This window comes from Oncorhynchus gorbuscha, unplaced genomic scaffold, assembly GCF_021184085.1.
Source record: "Oncorhynchus gorbuscha isolate QuinsamMale2020 ecotype Even-year unplaced genomic scaffold, OgorEven_v1.0 Un_scaffold_3008, whole genome shotgun sequence".
NCBI classification, from domain to species: Eukaryota; Metazoa; Chordata; class Actinopteri; order Salmoniformes; family Salmonidae; genus Oncorhynchus; species Oncorhynchus gorbuscha.
Genome location: NW_025747370.1, coordinates 1 through 7,421, shown reverse-complemented (window position 1 = coordinate 7,421; position 7,421 = coordinate 1).

Sequence of the window (7,421 nt, the reverse complement as noted above, 5' to 3'; positions counted from 1 at the left end):
GTGTAGATGAGGCTGGGTCTAGTCAGGTTGTAGTTGGGGGTCTAGATGAGGCTGGGTCTAGTCAGGTTATAGATGGTGGTGTAGATGAGGCTGGGTCTAGTCAGGTTATAGATGGTGGTGTAGATGAGGCTGGGTCTAGTCAGGTTATAGATGGTGGTGTAGATGAGGCTGGGTCTAGTCAGGTTATAGATGGTGGTGTAGATGAGGCTGGGTCTAGTCATGTTATAGATGGTGGTGTCGATGAGGCTGGGTCTAGTCATGTTATAGATGGTGGTGTAGTTGAGGCTGGGTCTAGTCATGTTATAGATGGTGGTGTAGATGAGGCTGGGTCTAGTCAGGTTATAGATGATGCTGGGTCTAGTCATGTTATAGATGATGCTGGGTCTAGTCAGGTTGTAGTTGGGGGTCTAGATGAGGCTGGGTCTAGTCAGGTTGTAGTTGGGGGTCTAGATGAGGCTGGGTCTAGTCATGTTATAGATGATGCTGGGTCTAGTCAGGTTATAGATGGTGGTGTAGATGAGGCTGGGTCTAGTCAGGTTATAGATGGTGGTGGAGATGAGGCTGGGTCTAGTCAGGTTATAGATGGTGGTGTAGATGAGGCTGGGTCTAGTCAGGTTATAGATGGTGGTGTAGTTGAGGCTGGGTCTAGTCAGGTTATAGATGGTGGTGTAGATGAGGCTGGGTCTAGTCAGGTTATAGATGGTGGTGTAGATGAGGCTGGGTCTAGTCAGGTTATAGATGGTGGTGTAGATGAGGCTGGGTCTAGTCAGGTTATAGATGGTGGTGTAGATGAGGCTGGGTCTAGTCAGGTTGTAGATGGTGGTGTAGATGAGGCTGGGTCTAGTCAGGTTATAGATGGTGGTGTAGATGAGGCTGGGTCTAGTCAGGTTATAGATGGTGGTGTAGATGAGGCTGGGTCTAGTCAGGTTATAGATGGTGGTGTAGATGAAGCTGGGTCTAGCCAGGTTATAGATGGTGTAGATGAGACTGGGTCTAGTCATGTTATAGATGGTGGTGTAGATGAGACTGGGTCTAGTCAGATTATAGATGGTGGTGTAGATGAGGCTGGGTCTAGTCAGGTTATAGATGGTGGTGTAGATGAGGCTGGGTCTAGTCATGTTATAGATGGTGGTGTAGATGAGACTGGGTCTAGTCAGGTTATAGATGGTGGTGTAGATGAGGCTGGGTCTAGTCAGGTTATAGATGGTGGTGTAGATGAGGCTGGGTCTAGTCAGGTTATAGATGGTGGTGTAGATGAGGCTGGGTCTAGTCAGGTTATAGATGGTGGTGTAGATGAGGCTGGGTCTAGTCAGGTTATAGATGGTGGTGTAGATGAGGCTGGGTCTAGTCAGGTTATAGATGGTGGTGTAGATGAGGCTGGGTCTAGTCAGGTTATAGATGGTGGTGTAGATGAGGCTGGGTCTATTCAGGTTATAGATGGTGGTGTAGATGAGGCTGGGTCTAGTCAGGTTATAGATGGTGGTGTAGATGAGGCTGGGTCTAGTCATGTTATAGATGAGGCTGGGTCTAGTCAGGTTATAGATGAGGCTGGGTCTAGTCATGTTATAGATAGTAGTGTCGATGAGGCTGGGTCTAGTCATGTTATAGATGAGGCTGGGTCTAGTCATGTTACTGATGCGGCTGGGTCTAGTCATGTTATAGATGGTGGTCTAGATGAGGCTGGGTCTAGATGAAGCTGGGTCTAGATGAGGCTGGGTCGAGATGAGGCTGGGTCTTGTCATGTTATAGATGGTGGTGTAGATGAGGCTGGGTCTATTCAGGTTATAGATGGTGGTGTAGATGAGGGTCTAGTCATGTTATAGATGGTGGTGTAGATGAGGCTGGGTCTAGTCATGTTATAGATGGTGGTGTCGATGAGGCTGGGTCTAGTCATGTTATAGATGGTGGTGTAGATGAGGCTGGGTCTAGTCATGTTATAGATGGTGGTGTAGATGAGGCTGGGTCTAGTCAGGTTATAGATGGTGGTGTAGATGAGGCTGGGTCTAGTCATGTTATAGATGGTGGTGTAGATGAGGCTGGGTCTAGTCATGTTATAGATGGTGGTGTCGATGAGGCTGGGTCTAGTCATGTTATAGATGGTGGTGTAGTTGAGGCTGGGTCTAGTCATGTTATAGATGGTGGTGTAGATGAGGCTGGGTCTAGTCAGGTTATAGATGAGGCTGGGTCTAGTCAGGTTATAGATGAGGCTGGGTCTAGTCATGTTATAGATAGTAGTGTCGATGAGGCTGGGTCTAGTCATGTTATAGATGAGGCTGGGTCTAGTCATGTTACTGATGCGGCTGGGTCTAGTCATGTTATAGATGGTGGTCTAGATGAGGCTGGGTCTAGATGAAGCTGGGTCTAGATGAGGCTGGGTCGAGATGAGGCTGGGTCTTGTCATGTTATAGATGGTGGTGTAGATGAGGCTGGGTCTATTCAGGTTATAGATGGTGGTGTAGATGAGGGTCTAGTCATGTTATAGATGGTGGTGTAGATGAGGCTGGGTCTAGTCATGTTATAGATGGTGGTGTCGATGAGGCTGGGTCTAGTCATGTTATAGATGGTGGTGTAGATGAGGCTGGGTCTAGTCATGTTATAGATGGTGGTGTAGATGAGGCTGGGTCTAGTCAGGTTATAGATGGTGGTGTAGATGAGGCTGGGTCTAGTCAGGTTATAGATGGTGGTGTAGATGAGGCTGGGTCTAGTCATGTTATAGATGGTGGTGTAGATGAGGCTGGGTCTAGTCAGGTTATAGATGGTGGTGTAGATGAGGCTGGGTCTAGTCAGGTTATAGATGGTGGTGTAGATGAAGCTGGGTCTAGTCAGGTTATAGATGGTGTAGATGAGACTGGGTCTAGTCATGTTATAAATGGTGGTGTAGATGAGACTGGGTCTAGTCAGATTATAGATGGTGGTGTAGATGAGGCTGGGTCTAGTCAGGTTATAGATGGTGGTGTAGATGAGGCTGGGTCTAGTCATGTTATAGATGGTGGTGTAGATGAGACTGGGTCTAGTCAGGTTATAGATGGTGGTGTAGATGAGGCTGGGTCTAGTCAGGTTATAGATGGTGGTGTAGATGAGGCTGGGTCTAGTCAGGTTATAGATGGTGGTGTAGATGAGGCTGGGTCTAGTCAGGTTATAGATGGTGATGTAGATGAGGCTGGGTCTAGTCAGGTTATAGATGGTGGTGTAGATGAGGCTGGGTCTAGTCAGGTTATAGATGGTGGTGTAGATGAGGCTGGGTCTAGTCAGGTTATAGATGGTGGTGTAGATGAGGCTGGGTCTAGTCATGTTATAGATGAGGCTGGGTCTAGTCAGGTTATAGATGAGGCTGGGTCTAGTCATGTTATAGATAGTAGTGTCGATGAGGCTGGGTCTAGTCATGTTATAGATGAGGCTGGGTCTAGTCATGTTACTGATGCGGCTGGGTCTAGTCATGTTATAGATGGTGGTCTAGATGAGGCTGGGTCTAGATGAAGCTGGGTCTAGATGAGGCTGGGTCGAGATGAGGCTGGGTCTTGTCATGTTATAGATGGTGGTGTAGATGAGGCTGGGTCTATTCAGGTTATAGATGGTGGTGTCGATGAGGCTGGGTCTAGTCATGTTATAGATGGTGGTGTAGATGAGGCTGGGTCTAGTCATGTTATAGATGGTGGTGTAGATGAGGCTGGGTCTAGTCAGGTTATAGATGGTGGTGTCGATGAGGCTGGGTCTAGTCATGTTATAGATGGTGGTGTCGATGAGGCTGGGTCTAGTCATGTTATAGATGGTGGTGTAGATGAGGCTGGGTCTAGTCATGTTATAGATGGTGGTGTAGATGAGGCTGGGTCTAGTCAGGTTATAGATGGTGGTGTCGATGAGGCTGGGTCTAGTCATGTTATAGATGGTGGTGTAGATGAGGCTGGGTCTAGTCATGTTATAGATGGTGGTGTAGATGAGGCTGGGTCTAGTCATGTTATAGATGGTGGTGTAGATGAGGCTGGGTCTAGTCATGTTATAGATGGTGGTGTAGATGAGGCTGGGTCTAGTCGGGTTATAGATGGTGGTGTCGATGAGGCTGGGTCTAGTCATGTTATAGATGGTGGTGTAGATGAGGCTGGGTCTAGTCAGGTTATAGATGGTGGTGTCGATGAGGCTGGGTCTAGTCATGTTATAGATGAGCCTGGGTCTAGTCAGGTTATAGATGGTGGTGTAGATGAGGCTGGGTCTAGTCATGTTATAGATGGTGGTGTAGATGAGGCTGGGTCAAGTCAGGTTATAGATGGTGGTGTAGATGAGGCTGGGTCTAGTCATGCTTTCGATAGTAGTGTAGATGAGGCTGGGTCTAGTCATGTTATAGATGGTGGTGTAGATGAGGCTGGGTCTAGTCATGTTATAGATGGTGGTGTAGATGAGGCTGGGTCTAGTCAGGTTATAGATGGTGGTGTAGATGAGGCTGGGTCTAGTCAGGTTATAGATGGTGGTGTAGATGAGGCTGGGTCTAGTCAGGTTATAGATGGTGGTGTAGATGCGGCTGGGTCTAGTCATGTTATAAATGAGGCTGGGTCTAGTCAGGTTATAGATGGTGGTGTAGATGAGGCTGGGTCTAGTCATGTTATAGATGGTGGTGTCGATGAGGCTGGGTCTAGTCATGTTATAGATGGTGGTGTAGATGAGGCTGGGTCTAGTCAGGTTATAGATGGTGGTATAGATGAGGCTGGGTCTAGTCAGGTTGTAGATGGTGGTGTAGATGAGGCTGGGTCTAGTCATGTTATAGATGGTGGTGTAGATGAGGCTGGGTCTAGTCAGGTTGTAGTTGGGGGTCTAGATGAGGCTGGGTCTAGTCAGGTTATAAATGAGGCTGGGTCTAGTCAGGTTATAGATGGTGGTGTAGATGAGGCTGGGTCTAGTCAGGTTATAGATGGTGGTGTAGATGAGGCTGGGTCTAGTCATGTTATAGATGGTGGTGTAGATGAGGCTGGGTCTAGTCATGTTATAAATGAGGCTGGGTCTAGTCAGGTTATAGATGGTGGTGTAGATGAGGCTGGGTCTAGTCAGGTTATAGATGGTGGTGTAGATGAGGCTGGGTCTAGTCAGGTTATAGATGGTGGTGTAGATGAGGCTGGGTCTAGTCATGTTATAGATGGTGGTGTAGATGAGGCTGGGTCTAGTCATGTTATAAATGAGGCTGGGTCTAGTCAGGTTATAGATGGTGGTGTAGATGAGGCTGGGTCTAGTCAGGTTATAGATGGTGGTGTAGATGAGGCTGGGTCTAGTCATGTTATAGATGGTGGTGTAGATGAGGCTGGGTCTAGTCAGGTTATAGATGGTGGTGTAGATGAGGCTGGGTCTAGTCAGGTTATAGATGGTGGTGTAGATGAGGCTGGGTCTAGTCAGGTTATAGATGGTGGTGTAGATGAGGCTGGGTCTAGTCATGTTATAGATGGTGGTGTAGATGAGGCTGGGTCTAGTCAGGTTATAGATGGTGGTGTAGATGAGGCTGGGTCTAGTCAGGTTATAGATGGTGGTGTAGATGAGGCTGGGTCTAGTCATGTTATAGATGGTGGTGTAGATGAGGGTCTAGTCAGGTTATAGATGGTGGTGTAGATGAGGCTGGGTCTAGTCAGGTTATAGATGGTGGTGTAGATGAGGCTGGGTCTAGTCAGGTTGTAGATGGTGGTGTAGATGAGGCTGGGTCTAGTCAGGTTATAGATGGTGGTGTAGATGAGGCTGGGTCTAGTCAGGTTGTAGTTGGGGGTCTAGATGAGGCTGGGTCTAGTCAGGTTATAGATGGTGGTGTAGATGAGGCTGGGTCTAGTCAGGTTATAGATGGTGGTGTAGATGAGGCTGGGTCTAGTCAGGTTATAGATGGTGGTGTAGATGAGGCTGGGTCTAGTCAGGTTATAGATGGTGGTGTAGATGAGGCTGGGTCTAGTCATGTTATAGATGGTGGTGTCGATGAGGCTGGGTCTAGTCATGTTATAGATGGTGGTGTAGTTGAGGCTGGGTCTAGTCATGTTATAGATGGTGGTGTAGATGAGGCTGGGTCTAGTCAGGTTATAGATGATGCTGGGTCTAGTCATGTTATAGATGATGCTGGGTCTAGTCAGGTTATAGATGGTGGTGTAGATGAGGCTGGGTCTAGTCAGGTTATAGATGGTGGTGTAGATGAGGCTGGGTCTAGTCAGGTTGTAGTTGGGGGTCTAGATGAGGCTGGGTCTAGTCAGGTTATAGATGGTGGTGTAGATGAGGCTGGGTCTAGTCAGGTTATAGATGGTGGTGTAGATGAGGCTGGGTCTAGTCAGGTTATAGATGGTGGTGTAGATGAGGCTGGGTCTAGTCAGGTTATAGATGGTGGTGTAGATGAGGCTGGGTCTAGTCAGGTTATAGATGGTGGTGTAGATGAGGCTGGGTCTAGTCATGTTATAGATGGTGGTGTCGATGAGGCTGGGTCTAGTCATGTTATAGATGGTGGTGTAGTTGAGGCTGGGTCTAGTCATGTTATAGATGGTGGTGTAGATGAGGCTGGGTCTAGTCAGGTTATAGATGATGCTGGGTCTAGTCATGTTATAGATGATGCTGGGTCTAGTCAGGTTATAGATGGTGGTGTAGATGAGGCTGGGTCTAGTCAGGTTATAGATGATGCTGGGTCTAGTCATGTTATAGATGATTCTGGGTCTAGTCAGGTTGTAGTTGGGGGTCTAGATGAGGCTGGGTCTAGTCAGGTTGTAGTTGGGGGTCTAGATGAGGCTGGGTCTAGTCATGTTATAGATGATGCTGGGTCTAGTCAGGTTATAGATGGTGGTGTAGATGAGGCTGGGTCTAGTCAGGTTATAGATGGTGGTGTAGATGAGGCTGGGTCTAGTCAGGTTATAGATGGTGGTGTAGATGAGGCTGGGTCTAGTCAGGTTATAGATGGTGGTGTAGTTGAGGCTGGGTCTAGTCAGGTTATAGATGGTGGTGTAGATGAGGCTGGGTCTAGTCAGGTTATAGATGGTGGTGTAGATGAGGCTGGGTCTAGTCAGGTTATAGATGGTGGTGTAGATGAGGCTGGGTCTAGTCAGGTTATAGATGGTGGTGTAGATGAGGCTGGGTCTAGTCAGGTTATAGATGAGGCTGGGTCTAGTCAGGTTATAGATGGTGGTGTAGATGAGGCTGGGTCTAGTCAGGTTATAGATGAGGCTGGGTCTAGTCAGGTTATAGATGGTGGTGTAGTTGAGGCTGGGTCTAGTCAGGTTATAGATGGTGGTGTAGATGAGGCTGGGTCTAGTCAGGTTATAGATGGTGGTGTAGATGAGGCTGGGTCTAGTCAGGTTATAGATGGTGGTGTAGATGAGGCTGGGTCTAGTCAGGTTATAGATGAGGCTGGGTCTAGTCAGGTTATAGATGGGGGTCTAGATGAGGCTGGGTCTAGTCAGGTTGTAGTTGGGGGTCTAGATGAG